Here is a 17,204-nt window from a genome sequence, read left to right on the forward strand (position 1 = left end):
AAAGAAGGGCAGAGAGTATTCATGGCCTCTTATGGAGGAGTTGGCTTCCGTCTGGCACCACTACCATGAAAGGCCTGTATTGGTGGAGTGCTGCAGAGATGGCTGTCCTTCTGAAAGTTTCTCCCTCCTCCACAGAGGAACTCTAGACCTCTGTCAGAGTGCCCTCGTCTTGACCAATGGGCCCTTCTTCCGCCAATTTCTCAGTTGCCCGGGCGGCCAGCACTAGGAAGAGTCTTGGTGGTTCCAAACTTCTTCCATTCAAGAATGATGGAGGCCATTGTGTTCGTGGGGACCTTCAATACTKCAGAAATGTTTTGGTTCCCTTCCCCAGATCTGTGCCTCAACACAATCCTGTCTCGGAGCATTTACGGACAATTCCTTGGACCTCATGGCCTGATTTTTTCTCTGACATGCACTAACAACTGTGGGACCTTATATAGACAGTTGTGTGCCTTTCCAAATCATGTCCAATCAATTGAATTTACCACAGGTGGACTATCTGACTAGGTTTCCCCCTTTCCCTTTATCAAGTTATAGAAACATCTCAAGGATGATCAATGAAAACAGGATGCACCTAAGCTCAATTTCGAGTCTCATAGCAAAGTGTTCGAATACCTCTGTAAATAAGGTATTGTGTGTAGATTGCTGAGGAATTTGTTTTATTTATTCTAAAATGGATTAAGGTCTTAAACTTAACAAAATGTGGAAAAAGTCAAGGGGTCTGAATACTTTCCGAAGGCACTGCATCTCTTGGACAGATTTAATGTGGAAGAGGCCAAATCTTTATGCAGGATATGGACGAGACAAAAAATCTAAGTTCATTGGGCGCGTACACAGTTTAGCAGATGTTATAGCGAGTGCAGCGAAATGCTTGTTACTAGCTCCTAAACAGACATGGCCGGATGCAGGATGTGGCCATAACAGACAGAAATCCTCCAGGGACAAACATTGCACACACGCTCATGAACAAAATTAAAAACAGGTGACAAAATGAACACTGGAACACGGACGCGTGCATGCGCAGAAACACACACAGGGGAGACCTCCTTACCCCATCAAATTCAATCAAGAACTCGGTCTTCAGTCGTCTGCTGGCATCATGCTCTCCCTCTCTCCTTTCACAGAGTAGACTGTCGATCTCATCTGTGTGGGGTAAGTAACAGTAGTCACAATCTGAATGGAACGGTCCCATTATCCTAGTATTCTATGCATAGTCGCACTCTCCGTTTCCACCAGTTATTAAATAGCAAAGTCTTGCCAATAKCTGTGCTTATTATTAGACTGCAGGTAATGAAACATCATTATCATGACGTGCTTTCTTGACCAGTTCATTGCAGCTATGTATTCTTCTATCTAACAAAGTCAAAAGATACCTATGAAGATGATCGAGGGTTGCAGTTCTCTGGCGACGGCAAACAGAGCTCGCACCAGCTTCTCTCCCTCCCCCACCTACAGGGAAAGACCAAAAGAATAGCGAGTGAACTCTGAATAGTGAGTTTACTCTTTTTCTACAAGGGTCTACTTGAAATAACTGATATGTTTTTCTTCTACTAATAACTCGGTTGAATGCACTGACTAAGTTGCATTGGATAAGAGCATCTGCTCAATAACTAACATGCAAAGAAATGTAACAAATTAAAGTGTAAAGAGATCTTTACGCTRATAATGTACTCACATATTTCGAGGTCAAGCTGGCTGCACTTATGTTGAAGAATGTGGCGTTGGACTCCATGGCCACTGCTTTAGCCTATCAGTAAAAAAAAAAAAAAGAGCTCAAATGTAAAATGCAGAACATTATACTTTTTTTATTTTTATTATCAAATAAATGCTCTCATTTTTTCCCCTACTGTTCACTTAAAAAAAAATATTAACAGCATATCCATATTCCTGCGCTATAGAAACACCATTTGTTTTAATGCAGGTATGACACATTTTGGGAGATGCTAAACTACATTCATGATGGAAAATTGCAATTTTGTAAATGAAGAAAAACACAAAAAATCAAGTCCCTGCGATTTTGCCTATCGGTCATAGTACTCCACTGTCAAAATACCCACCATGTAAAAAAATAACAAAATAAATTACTTACACATTTAGGCCTAAACCAACTCTACTCTTCGGCAAAGCACCTTGCAGTTGGAGGATTTCAAAACCAGCTAATCAGTGAAAGGACTCTATCCACTGTCTATATTATAAGTATTTATATTAGTCTTGTTATTATAAAGATTTTACAAATGTATCGTTTTGTGTGTTTTCTATCACAATGGTTAAGCTATTTCATGATCACTTGTGTCTTTGTGAGCCCAACCAAAACCCACTCTACAGTCGTGGCCAAAAAGTTTTGAGAATGACACAAATATTATTTCCACAAAGTTTGCTGCTTCCGTGTCTTAGATAATTTTGTCAGATGTTACTATGGAATACTGAAGTATAATTACAAGCATTTCATAAGTGTCAAAGGCTTTTATTGACAATTACACGAAGTTGATGCAAAGAGTCAATATTTGCAGTGTTGACCCTCTTTTTCAAACCTCTGCAATCCGCCCTGGCATGCGTCAATTAACTTCTGGGCCACATCCTGACTGATGGCAGCCCATTCTTGCATAATCAATGCTTGGAGTTTGTCATAATCTGTGGGTTTTTGTTTGTCCACTCGTCTCTTGAGGATTGACCACACGTTCTCAATGGGATTAAGGTCGAGAGAGTTTCCTGGCCATGGTCCCAAAATATCAATGTTTTGTTCCCCGAGCCAACTTAGTTATCCATTTTTGCTTATGGCAAGGTGCTCCATCATAGTGGAAAAGGCATTGTTCGTCACCAAACTGTTCCTGGATGGTTGGAGAAGTTGCTCTCTGAGGATTGTTGGTACCATTCTTTATTCATGGCTGCTCTTAGGCAAAATTGTGAGTGAGCCCACTCCCTTGGCTGAGAAGCAACCCCACACATGAATGATCTCAGGATGCTTTACTGTTGGACACACAGGACTGATGGTAGCGCTCACTTGTCTTCTCCGGACAAGGCTTTTTTCCGATGCCCAAACAATCGGAAAGGGGATTCAGAGAAAATGACTTACCCCAGTCCTCAGCAGTCCAATCCCTGTACCTTTTGCAGAATATCAGTCTGTCCCTGATGTTTTTCCTGCGAGAGAAGTGGCTTCTTTGCTGCCCTTCTGACACCAGGCCATCCTCCAAAAGTCTTCCCTCAGTTTGCGTGCAGATGCACTCACACCTGCCTGCTGCCATTCCTGAGCAAGCTCTGTACGGTGGTGCCCCGATCCCACAGCTGAATCAACTTTAGGAGACGGTCCTGGCGGTTGCTGGACTTTCTTGGGCGCCCTGAAGCCTTCTTCACAACAATTGAACGCTCTCCTTGAAGTTCTTGATGATCCGATAAATGGTTGATTTAGGTGCAATATCTTACTGGCAGCAATATCCTTGCCTGTGAAGCCTTTTGTGCAAAGCAATGATGACGGCACGTGTTTCCTTGCAGGCAACCATGGTTGACAGAGGAAGATAATGATTCCAAGCACCACCCTCCTTTGAAGCTTCCAGTCTGTTATTCGAACTCAATCAGCATGACAGAGGATCTCCAGCCTTGTCCTCGTCAACACTCACACCTGTGTTAACGAGAGAATCACTGACATGATGTCAGCTGGTCCTTTTGTGGCAGGGCTGAAATGCCAGTGGAAATGTTTTTTTGGAGGATTCAGTTTATTTGTATGGCAAAGAGGGACTTTGCAATTAATTGCAATTCATCTGATCACTCTTCATAACATTCTGGAGTGTATGTAAATTGCCATCATACAACCTGAGGCGGCAGACTGTGAAAATTAATATTTGTGTCATTCTCAAACTTTTGGCCACGACTGTACTAATCATTTCTCATTGGGTCTCTTGCCAATACAAATGGTACTGCACCATACTCACCAGCATCGTCTTTCCGTTGCCAGGAGGACCGAAGAGCAGAAGGCCTCGTGCTGGACCCTCAAGCCTGTAAACAACTTGAAAAAGCAACATCTACTCAGCACTGTTTCATGAAGTTCTCAAATTACAGGCCTATCGGAATCAATAAGTGACTGATTTAACATTTACTGTATTTGGTATTTTTTAGGATCCCCATTAGCTGTTGCAAAAGCAGCAGCTACTCTTCCTGGGGTCCACTCCACACAAAACATGAAACATAATACAGAATGACATAATACAGAACATCAATAGACAAGAACAGCTCAAGACAAACTAATACATTTTGAAACCAGATTTGCTGTTTATTTGAGCAATATATGATGGAAGGAAGTTCCATGCAATAAAGGGCTCTATTTAATACTGTACGCTTTCTTGAATTTGTTCTGGATTGGGGACTGTAAAAAGACCCCTGGTGGCATGTCTGGTGGGATAAGTGTGTGTGTCAGAGCTGTGTGTAAGTTGACTAGGCAAACAATTGCGATTTTCAACACATTAAATGTTTCTTATAAAAAGAAGAAGTGATGCAGTCAGTCTCTCCTCAACTCTTAGCCAAGAGAGACTGGCAGGCATAGTATTTATATCAGCCCTCTGATTACAATGAAGAGCAGAACGTTGCCGCATACATGGACACACATGCTGTGTTTAATTGCCATTGGCATAAAGTCACCCAACATCAATGTAAAAGATTGGTGAGAGCATGCCAAGACACATGAAAGCTGYGATTGAAAATCAGGGTTATTCCACCAAATATTGATTTCTGAACTCTTCCTAAGTTAAAACATTAGTATTATGTTGTTTAAGAATTAATATGAACTTATTTTCTTTGCATTATTCAAGGTCTGACAACACTGCATATATTTCTGTTCTTTTGACCAGTTGTCATTTTCTGCAAATAAATGCTCTAAATGACAATATTTTTATTTGGAATTTGGGAGAAATGTTGTCAGTAGTTTATAGAATAAAACTAAAATGTTCATTTTACCCAAACACATACCTATAAATAGTAAAACTTGGGTCTCTTAATTTTTTCCAAAGCTGTAGATAGCTCTTAAATCCACGATATGGCAGAGGTTGAAAAGCCATAACACATACGTTTTTTTTTTAACAGTACAGCTCCCACAATCCTCTTATTCTCAATTTCTTTCAACCAATCGTCATTTGTGTCAGTGCAGTACATGTTGAGTGCCCTTCTCTATAAGCATGCTGAAAGTCTGTTGTTAATTTATTTACAGAGAAATACATACATTATAAAGTGGGTAAAACAGTACGTAAACATTACTAAAGTGACCAGTGTTCAATGACTATGTACATACAGTTGGACAGCAGTCACTAAGGTGCAGAGTAGAGTACCAGGTGGTAGCCCGCTAGAACAGTGGCTAAGGTTCAGGGCAGGGTACTGGGCAGAGGCCGACTAGTGGTGACTGTTTGATGGCCTGGAGATAGAAGCTGTTTTTCAGTCTCTCTGCCCCGGCTTTGATCCACCTGTATGGTCTCCGGCTTTCTAGATGGTAGCGGGGTGAACAGGCCGTGGCTCGGGTGGCTGAGGTCCTTGATCTTCATGGCCTTTCTGTGACACCAGATGCTGTAGATGTCCTGGAGGCCAGGCAGTGGCCCCGGTGATGCGTTGGACTCATCGCACCACCCTCTGKAGAGCCCAGTGGATGGTGCAATTGCCGTACCAGGCGGTGATACAGCCCGACAAGATGCTCTCAATGGTCCATCTGTAGAAGTTTGTGAGGATCCTAGGTGCCAAGGCGAATTTCTTCAGCCTCCTGAGGTTGAAGAGGCACTGTTGCGCATTCTTCAMCACGCCGTGGGAGACCATTTCAGGTTGTCAGTGATGCTGCATGCTGACCCTCTCCACTGCGACCCCATCGATATTTCCTGGCACCACTCTGCCAGGGCTCTCACCTCATCGTTGTTGGTAATCAGGCCTACCACTCTTGTTGTAACATGACTGAAMATGGTGTTAATCGCCCGCAAATCGTTTAAGAATGGCTCGCGACACGGTCTATGAATGTAAAATCCGGCCTCGCCAAAGGAGATGCATCCAGCTGCAGCGCCAATGCGCAATAGACGAAAAAAACGTAGCACCAGTAATATGATCAACGTTTGTAATAATGGTGCAACCGAAAGCTTTTTTTCTCTACGGCACATGGAAACAGTGGTACAGCCAAGCCTAACCATTACAACAATTATTATCTGGCTGATTCTTTTTGTAGGTGCACCAGTGCGCCAAAATAAAAAATAATTCCCAGTTGAACAGCAAAATAGGCTCTCCTATGAAGCTTGAACACATGTACTCGTATCCACGGTTCCCCCCTTATTCATTATGATTGAAAAGGCAAAACCGATCCTAGATCAGCACTCATACTCTGAGACACTTTTGTAGGCCGTTATTTTAAATAAGAATTTGTTCTTAACTGACTTGCCTAGTTAAATAATGGTTAAATCAACAAACAAACAAAAAATACAGACCATTATGTTAGGACTGCCCACATTAACAGTTGCTCTTAATCCACGATATGGCAGAGGTTGAATTATGTTAGGACTGCCCACATTAACAGTTGCGGCTCATTTTTTTTCTTTCTGACAGGTGATACTTTGTAAGAGGCTGCCCATAACAGCCTTTGAAAAGACTACCATATACAGTCGTGGCCAAAAGTTTTGAGAATGACACAAATATACATTTTCACAAAGTCTGCTGCCTCAGGTTGTATGATGGCAATTTGTATACACTCCAGAATGTTATGAAGAGTGATCAGATGAATTGCAATTAATTGCAAAGTCCCTCTTTGCCATGCAAATAAACTGAATCCCCAAAAAACATTTCCACTGCATTTCAGCCCTGCCACAAAAGGACCAGCTGACATCATGTCAGTGATTCTCTTGTTAACACAGGTGTGAGTGTTGACGAGGACAAGGCTGGAGATCACTCTGTCATGCTGATTGAGTTCGAATAACAGACTGGAAGCTTCAAAAGGAGGGTGGTGCTTGGAATCATTGTTCTTCCTCTGTCAACCATGGTTACCTGCAAGGAAACACGTGCCGTCATCATTGCTTTGCACAAAAAGGGCTTCACAGGCAAGGATATTGCTGCCAGTAAGAATGCACCAAAACAAACAATTCAATCATTTATCTGACCATCAAGAACTTCAAGGAGAGYGGTTCAATTGTTGTGAAGAAGGCTTCAGGGCGCCCAAGAAAGTCCAGCAAGYGCCAGGACCGTCTCATAAAGTTGATTCAGCTGCAGGATCGGGGCACCACTAGTACAGAGCTTGCTCAGGAATGGCAGCAGGCAGGTGTGAGTGCATCTGCACGCACAGTGAGGCGAAGACTTGGAGGATGGCCTAGTGTCAAGAAGGGCAGCAAAGAAGCCACTTCTCTCCAGGAAAAACATCAGGGACAGACTGATATTCTGCAAAAGGTACAGGGATTGGACTGCTGAGGCCTGGGGTAAAGTCATTTTCTCTGATGAATCCCCTTTCCGATTGTTTGGGGCATCCGGAAAAAAGCTTGTCCGGAGAAAACAAGATGAGCGCTACCATCAGTCCTGTTTCATGCCAACAGTAAAGCATCCTGAGACCATTCATGTGTGGGGTTGCTTCTCAGCCAAGGGAGTGGTCGCACTCACAATTTTGCCTAAGAACACAGCCATGAATAAAGAATGGTACCAACACATCCTCAGAGAGCAACTTCTCCCAACCATCCAGGAACAGTTTGGTGACGAACAATGCCTTTTCCAGCATGATGGAGCACCTTGCCATAAGGCAAAAGTGATAACTAAGTGGCTCGGGGAACAAAACATCGATATTTTGGGTCCGTGGCCAGGAAACWCCCCAGACCTTAATCCCATTGAGAACTTGTGGTCAATCCTCAAGAGACGGGTGGACAAACAAAAACCCACAGATTATGACAAACTCCAAGCATTGATTTTGCAAGAATGGGCTGCCATCAGTCAGGATGTGGCCCAGAAGTTAATTGACAGCATGCCAGGGCGGATTGCAGAGGTCTTGAAGCAGCAAACTTTGTGGAAATTAATATCTGTGTCATTCTCAAAACTTTTGGCCACGACTGTACACTCCATGGTCAAGTGAGTTGCTGTTCCTCTCTAATCTCACCTCTGGCCTCAGTGCAGGCAGGATGACTATTTCCTGTAGGGCTTGCTTAGCCAGCTCCTGGCCAGCAACGTCCTCAAACCTCACAGATGAGCCACTGGAACACACACACACACACACGAGACTGGTCTGAGTGCTCATTCCCATACAGAAATATAGACATACTCAACTCTGCTTGGGTTGTGTTAATTAAACAGCAAAGACAGACTGAAACAGGCAGGCTGGACTTTTCAGTGTAAAAACGTTATAAAAAGTGTTGCATTGGTGTGCCCTATTGAACACCACCCACGTCAAGCAGTCAACGTCTATTGCGTTCCAATCTGAGACATCTTGCAAAGAACATGCTTTATGTCCAGTGAATAATACACAAGACACCCCCCTAATCATTGTCTCTCACCTGTCTATGATCTCGCTGAGGATGAGGTTGGCAAGCTTGCTGTCCACATTCTTCAAGTTCTTCATGTCCCTCTTCTTCAGTGGGGACATGGATGTGGGAGTGGTGGTGGGGGTGGGTTTACAGTTTTGCCGGTTGCCCGCTTTACTCTATAACAAAAAGAACCATAACTTCAGATTTGGTTACGATTTTCAACAAGCTAATCTCTTGTGATGATGATTGGAAATGCTCCTATTTTCTTCTTATGTTTGTCAATTTTGTCTTCCCTTCAATAAAAATGGATACAGACTGGAGATGTTCTTTTATATGTTTTTCTTTATAGTCCATGGCTATAGTGCTAGTCTAGAATCAGTTATTCCTTTTAGAGCATAAYGAATAAGATTACATGAACAGGGAGGAACTGATCCTAGATCAGCATTCCTACTCTGAGACACTATCAATTATGGGCCCTGGACTCTTGATTCGATGTGGAGTTAGTTGAGGAAAGACAATCTGGGTCTCACCTTGTTTCTGTTGGACTGGGGGGCCAGTCTGTGCTGTGTGTGACTGCTGGAGGGCCCATTGAAGCTGGGGGAGCGCTGGAGGCCCCCGTGGCCTGCCGCCGAGGTTTTTTTAGGCATATGCTTTGGTCGTGGGAGGGAGTGACTGGAGTGAGTAGTCAGGGAGTCCCTCTTTTTGGGTACGGCTCCACTTACTGCCAAGAGCAAGGAGACTGTTAGAACCAATGAGCATATATAGCGAGTATTTATCAGTATGGGAGTTAGGACCATTTAATTAAGCTATGCGTGGAGCTAATGTCCCTTCAAAAGAAGCATATGATATCTCCAGGCCTGATTTAGTCTTAGACTGCGTGAAAGATGAAATAAGAAAAAACAGGAAAAGTCAGGAAAAGTAGGATATTGGTTTGGAGGGTAGATCAATTTCAATGATGTAAACTCAGCATAAAAAAAACGTTTCTCACTGTCAACTGTGTTAATTTCAGCAACTTAACATGTGTAAATATTTGTATGAACATAACAAGATTCAACAACCTAGACACATAAACTGCAATAAGTTCCACAGACATGTGACTAACAGAAAATGGAATAATGTGTCCCTGAACAATAGGGGGGTGGTCAAAATCAACAAAGTAACAGTCAGTATCTGGTGTGGCCACAAGCTGCATTAAGTAAGCATGCATCTCCTCCTCATGGACTGCCACCAGATTTGCCCATTCTTGCTGTGAGATGTTACCCCACTCTTCCACCAGGCACCTGCAAGTTCCCGGACATTTCTGGGGGGAATGGCCCTGCCCTCACCCTCTGATCCAACAGGTCCCAGACGTGCTCAATGGGATTAAGATCCGGGCTCTTTGCTTGCCATTGTAGAACACTGACATTCCTGTCTTGCAGGAAAATCAAGCACAGAGACGAGCAGTATGGCTGGTGGCATTGTCATGCTGGAGGTGCATGTCAGGATGAGCCTGCGAGCAGAAGGACCACATGAGGGAGGAGGATGTCTTCCCTGTAACGCACAGCGTTGATATTGCCTGCAATGACAACAAGCTTCAGTCCGATGACGCTGTGACAACATCCCCAGACCATGACGACCCTCCACCTCCAAATCGATCCCGCTCCAGAGTACAGGCTTCGTGTAATGCTCTTCCCCCGACGATAAACGCTGAATAATCCGACATCACCCTGGTGAGACAAAACCGTGACTCGTCAGTGAAGAGCACTTTTTGCCAGTCCTGTCTGGTCCAGCGACGGTGGGTTTGTGCCATAGGCGACGTTGTTGCCGGTGATGTCTGTGTGAGGACCTGCCTTACAACAGGCCTACAACCCTTAGTCCAACCTCTCTCAGCCTATTAAGAACAGTCTGAGCACTGATAGAGGGATTGTGCGTTCCTGGTGTAACTCGGGCAGTTGTTGGTTGCCATCCTGTACCTGTCCCGCAGGTGTATGTTCGGGACTGTACCGATTCCTGTGCAGGTGTTGTTACACGTGGTCTGCCACTGCGAGGACGATCAGTTCCGTTCCTCTCTCCCTGTACCTGTCTTAGGGCATCACACAGTATGGACATTGCAATATATTGCCCTGGCCACATCTGCAGTCCTCATGCCTCCTTGCAGCATACCTAAGGCACGTCACACAGATGAGCAGGACCCTGGCATCTTTCTTTGGGCTGCTTTTTCAGTCAGTAGAAAAAGGCCTCTTTGAGTTGTCTTAAGTTTCATTACACCCCGTGACCTTTAAATTGAGGTCCACAGCGTCTTGCTAAGCTCGTCCTAGGTTGGTCTTAAGACGACCATTCCACAGGTGCATGTTCATTAGTTGTTTATGGTTCATTGAACAAGCATGGGAAACAGTATTTAAACCCTTTACAATGAAGATCTGTGAAGTTATTTGGATTTTAATGAATTATCTTTGAAAGACAGGGTCTTGAAAAAGGGACATTTCTTTTTTTGCTGAGTTTATGAAGAGAATAAAGCCAGAAAAACTGGAATTCCTGAATAATCAGGAACAATGACACCCCTGAAAACACTCATAAGAAACCAGTCATGACACCTGAAAGCAGATTCCCGGTAGCACCCACCTGAGTGTAGATAACCGTTATGGTATGACTGGTTTGAGCTCTCTGCATAGATGTCTCTCTGAGCTGGCCCTGAACGCAGCTTTTCTACACAACAGGAATGACAATAACAACAAAAACAAAATTGGGAAAGGGAATAGGAGAATCGGAGAAGGGAGGGAAAAGGAGAAGAAAAGGAAATTATATTTGAAATTGGGAAAGGGAATAGGAGAATCGGAGAAGGGAGGGAAAAGGAGAAGAAAAGGAAATTATATTTGAAATAAACAAATAAAATAAGGGGCGCCTACGCCATGATTCTTTGAATGGGGGACGAACGGCAATGTTTTGGGAAGAATGAGGCATATGGGATAGGGCTGAGAGGATTGTCAACATTTCAGTGTCGAGGCAGCAAAGCCAAACATAGCAGCCATGTCCAACCAGGACGAATCAAACACCAAGAGTAGGGTCGTGTTCATTAGGGAAATGTTTTAAAATGTTCTGCAACACAAAAGGAAAATTTGCATTTCTTATTGGACAAGTCTAGGTTTGTTATCTTAGGTTTTGTGCCTAATGAACATGATTCAGGATAATGTTGTAGCCAGCTGTAGAATGACAAGAAGCTTCTGAAACAACTCTGGGGGACCGCTGAGTGGATTTTTACCATAATTTACAAATTCTATCATTTAAAGTATTAAAACATGTTTTGGGGTGTCCATTACAGGTTTAATAAAAAGGCACTGGAGTATTTAGAGCCTAATCCCTTTTGGTGCATAAAGGACATTGTAGTTTGGAAGTCATGTGATGTCAATACAAAAAGTATGTACGTGAATTTACACTGAGTGTACAAAACATTAGGAACACCTTCCTAATATTGAGTTGTCTCCCCTTTTGCCCTCAGAACAGCCTGAATTTGTCAGGGCATGGACTACAAGGTGTAAAAAGCGTACCACAGGGATGCTGGCCCATGTTGACTCCAATGCTTCCCACAGTTGTGTCAAGTTGTCTGGACGTCCCCTGGGTGGTGGACCATTCTTTATTTTATTTGCCCCCTTTTTCTCCCCAATTTTGTGGCATCCAATTGGTAGTTACAGTCTTGTCTCATTGCTACAACTCCCATACTGACTCAGGAGAGGCGAAGGTTGAGAGGCGTGCATCCTCCGAAACACAACCCAACCAAGCAGCACTGCTTCTTGACACAATGCCCACTTAACCCGGAAGCCAGCCGCACCAATGTGCCGGAGGAAACACCGTACACCTGGCGACCGTGTCAACGTGCACTGCGCCTGGCCCGCCACAAGAGTCGCTAGTGCACGATGGGACAAGCACATCCCTGCCGGCCCTGGTGGACCATTCTTGATACACACGGGAAACTGTTGAGCGTGGAAAACACAGCAGCATTGCAGTTCTTGACACACTCAAACCGGTGYGCCTGGCAGCTACTACCATACCGTGTTCAAAGGCACTTACATATTTTGTCTTGCCCATTCACCCTCGGAACGGCACACATACAGAATCCATGTCTCTCTGAAAAAAATCCTTCTTTAACCTGTCTCCTCCCTTCATCTACACTGATGGAAGTGGATTTAACAGATGACATCAATAAGGGATCATAGCTTTCACTGGATTCCCCTGGTCAGTCTATGTCATGGAAATGTTTTGTACACTCAGTGTATTCAGGCTTTACATGTTTTTTCTCCAAGAGATACAAAGCTATGGAGCGATTTCAGTGCCAACGGCAATTGTATTTGAATTCCATAATTTTTTATATTTAATTTAGCTTAAATCATTTTGAATTTGTAATCGACAAATTGAATGAATAATTTAATTTKGTTTTTAAATTATATTATAATTTAATTGAATATTCAATTTCAATATTTATGCATTCATTGTCTTGTGTACGAAGTTAAACTATAATTTCAAGTTGATCAAAGTTTCATATATTCAACTTCTCAGATGCATTCAGATTCCCCCAGAAATATTCAGCCCTCTAAATTCTGATTCAAAACCATAGACAACATCATGTTACTTTGCCAGCCAGGAATGGTACAGGAGAACAGACAGAAACAAACTCTCTCTGTGGTAAATAGAAGCTTCTGGTGGTTTCTAAAGCCAATGTGGCATGTTAGACCACTGTGCCACTCGGGAGCCTAAGGCACTGCATCTCAGTGCAAGAGGCGTCACTGTAGTCCCTGGTTCGAATCCAGGCTGCATCACATCTGGCAGTGATTGGGAGTCCCATAGGGCGGCGCACAATTGGCCCAGCGTCGTCCAGGGTTTGGACGGAGTAGGCAGTCGTTGTAAATAAGAATTTGTTCTTAACTGACTTGCCTAGTAAAATAAATGTTTCATTTATTTTCTTCCTATGAATTTTGCTCTAGCGTTTGGGCTATAAAATATTACCTTGGGGATGTCATTTTGGAGTCAATTGTATTGTAAATAAGAATATAATATTTTTCTAAACACATCTATATTAATGTGGATGCTACCGTGAATAATGATGAGTAAGAGGCATAAATATTGTACCCCCCCAAAAAATGCTAACCTCACCTGTTATTGAAATGGTGAGAGGTTATCATGTCTTAGGGGTATGATATTTGTGCCTCTAACTTTCTCACTCATCAATATTCACGATTCATTCAGGATTATCCGTAATCATGGTGGCATCCACATTAATGTAGAAGTGTGATGTGACAACGGTGGTGGGCCTGATCACCAACAAAGATGAGACATCTTTTAGCGAGGAGGTCAGAGACCTGGCAGTGTGGTGCAAGGACAACAACCTCTCCCTCAATGTGGACAAAACAAAGAAGTTTATCGTGGACTACAGGAAACAGAGGGCCAAACATGTCCTCATTCACATCGACGAGGCTGTAGCGGAGCGGGTCGTGAGCTGCAAGTTTCTCGGTGTGCACATCGCTAAGGACCTATCATGGTCCAAACACACCAACACAGTTGTGAAAAGGGCACGACAACACCTCTYCCCCCTCAGGAGACTGAAAAGATTTGTCATGGGCCCTCAGATCCTCAAATTGAGGGCATCTTGATTGGCTGCATCGGCATCCGACGGCAAGGCGCTACAGAGGGTAGTACGTACGGCCCAGTACATCACTGGGGTCAAACTCCCTGCCACCCAGGACCTCTATACCAGGCGGTGTCAAAGGAAGACCCTAAAATKTTTCAAAGACTCTAGCCACCCAAGTCACAGCAAGTGGTACCACAGCGCTAAATCTGGGCCCAAAAGGCTCCTGAACAGCTTCTACACCCCCAAGCAATAAGACTTCTAAATAGTTAAGCAAATAGCTACCGGGTCTATCTGCATTGACCCTTTTTACACTAACTATTTTTCACTCCATGCACACACAGTGGACTCTAACCACACACTCACACATATAGTACTTACACTGACACTCCAACACACACACACACACACACTGCTGCTACAGTCTTATCTATCCTGTTGCCTAGTCACTTTACCCCTACCTATATGTACATGCAGTATCTACCTCAATTTCCTCATACCCCTGCACATCCACTTGGTACTGGTACCCYGCGTAAATAGCCAAGCTATCATTGCGTATTTATTCCCCATTGTACAGTCGTGGCCAACAGTTTTGAGAATTACACAAATATAAATGTTCAAAGTCTGCTGCCTCAGTTTGTATGATGGCAATTTGCATATACTCCAGAATTTTATGAAGAATGATCAGATGAATTGCAATTAATTGCAAAGTCCGTCTTTGCCATGCAAATTAACTGAATCCCCAAAAAAACATTTCCACTGCATTTCAGCCCTACCACAAAAGGACCAGCTGACATCATGTCAGTGATTCTCTCRTTAACACAGGTGTGAGTGTTGACGAGGACAAGGCTGGAGATCACTCTGTCATGCTGATTGAGTTTGAATAACAGAGGGTGGTGCTTGGAATCATTGTTCTTCCTCTGTCAACCATGGTTACCTGCAAGGAAACACGTGCCGTCATCATTGCTTTGCACAAAAATGGCTTCACAGGTAAGGATATTGCTGCCAATAAGATTGCACCTAAATCAACCATTTATCGGATCATCAAGAACTTCAAGGAGAGCGGTTCAATGAAGAAGGCTTCAGGGCGCCCAAGAAAATCCAGCAAGCTCCAGGACCTGTCTCTTATACACATCTAGATGTGTATAAGAGACAGAGCCACTTCTCTCCAGGAAAAACATCAGGGACAGATTGATATTCTGCAAAAGGTACAGGGATTGGACTGCTGAGAACTGGGGTAAAGTCATTTTCTCTGATGAATCCCCTTTCCGATTGTTTGGGGCATCCGGAAAAAAGCTAGTCCAGAGAAGACAAGTTGAGCGCTACCATCAGTCTGTCTCTTATACACATCTAGATGTGTATAAGAGACAGGGCTCACTCACAATTTTGCCTAAGAACACAGCCATGAATAAAGAATGGTACCAACACATCCTCTGAGAGCAACTTCTCCCAACCATCCAGGAACAGTTTGGTGACGAACAATGCCTTTTCCAGCACGATGGAGCACCTTGCCATAAGGCAAAAGTGATAACTAAGTGGCTCGKKGAACAAAACATYGATATTTTGGGTCCATGGCCAGGAAACTCTCCAGACCTTAATCCCATTGAGAACTTGTGGTCAATCCTCAAGAGGCGGGTGGACAAACAAAAACCCACAAATTCTGACAAACTCCAAGCATTGATTATGCAAGAATGGGCTGCCATCAGTCAGGATGTGGCCCAGAAGTTAATTGACAGCATGCCAGGGCGGATTGCAGAGGTCTTGAAAAATAAGGGTCAACACTGCAAATATTGACTTTTTGCATCAACTTCATGTAATTGTCAATTAAAGTCTTTGACACTTATGAAATGCTTGTAATTATACTTCAGTATTCCATAGTAAGATCTGACAAAAATATCTAAAGACACTGAAGCAGCAAACTTTGTGAAAATTAATATTTGTGTCGTTCTCAAAACTTTTGGTCACGACTGTACTTTAAAAAAAAATGCTTTTATTGTATTCTGCATTGTTGGGAAGGGCCCGTAAGTAAGCATTTCAATGTTAGTCTACACCTCTGTACAAAGCTAGTGACAATTAAAATTGGATTTGATTTCAATATTGAATTTGAATATTCAATTAAATTGAAATCTAATTTTAAAACTGAATGCAATATTCATTCAACTCAGTTCCAAATCCTGAAAATACAAGTACAACTTATGAATTCAATTATTTAATTTGTGCATTACAAATTCATAAATATTACATTCAAATTCAATATCGTTATACAAATTCAAAATGATGGAATTCAAATACAATYTCTGTTGGCACTGAAATCAGTCCATATAAAGCTAACAGACATGCTATATCTAAGCTAACATGAAAAGCAACAAATGTCGCACAATAAAATAATGTCCTGCCACGCATTCAACATGCATGCAGCCGTTCAGAAGGTGCCATGTGGTATCAATGTGCACACGGAAGGCAAGACATTCAAAAATGTGTCCAAATGCTTGATTCTCACCTAAAAGCTCCAGGCGATCCTTTGCCATGATCAGGTTGGTGATCATCTTGGCCTGTAGACGTTTATCACGTTCATATTTCTCGCCTGGAAGAGAAGAGAGAATAAAAACATCTATTAGTAAAATAGYAGTTTTCATCCTTTTTTATCCTTTGCTACAGCAGAGTTCTCCAACTCCAGTCTTAGAGCTACTGGGTATGCAGGTTTTTGTTCCAGCCCAGCAGCCACACACGAGGTGATTACAATAATCAGCTGAGCATGGTCTTCAATCAGCACCACAGTTAGCTGAACCATGTGTGTTAACGCTAGGCTGAATTAAAACCCTGCATATCACTAGCTCTCCGGGACCAGAGATGTTAAGGACATCTGCACTACAGTCGTAGCCAAAAGTTTTGAGAATGACCCAAATATTAATTTCCACAAAGTTTGCTGCCTCAGTGTCTTTAGATATTTTTGTCAGATGTTACTATGGAATACTGAAGTATAATTACATGCATTTCATAAGTGTCAAAGGCTTTTATTGACAATTACATGAAGTTGATGCAAAGAGTCAATATTTGCAGTGTTGACCCTTCTTTTTCAAGACCTCTGCTTTGGGGCCTAAACATGTTTTTTAGAACCTACATATATTTACAATAGGCTTTAGGCCTATATGTTTTAGCCG

At 43.0% G+C, this 17,204-nt stretch overlaps 1 pseudogene; it reads right to left on the reverse strand.

Annotated features, from left to right (window-relative positions):
- Window positions 1-17,204, reverse strand: part of LOC111954613 (spastin-like) — a 51,408-nt pseudogene that overhangs the window by 25,893 nt on the left and 8,311 nt on the right.

Source organism: Salvelinus sp. IW2-2015, linkage group LG1 (assembly GCF_002910315.2).
Source record: "Salvelinus sp. IW2-2015 linkage group LG1, ASM291031v2, whole genome shotgun sequence".
Lineage (NCBI taxonomy): Eukaryota > Metazoa > Chordata > Actinopteri > Salmoniformes > Salmonidae > Salvelinus > Salvelinus sp. IW2-2015.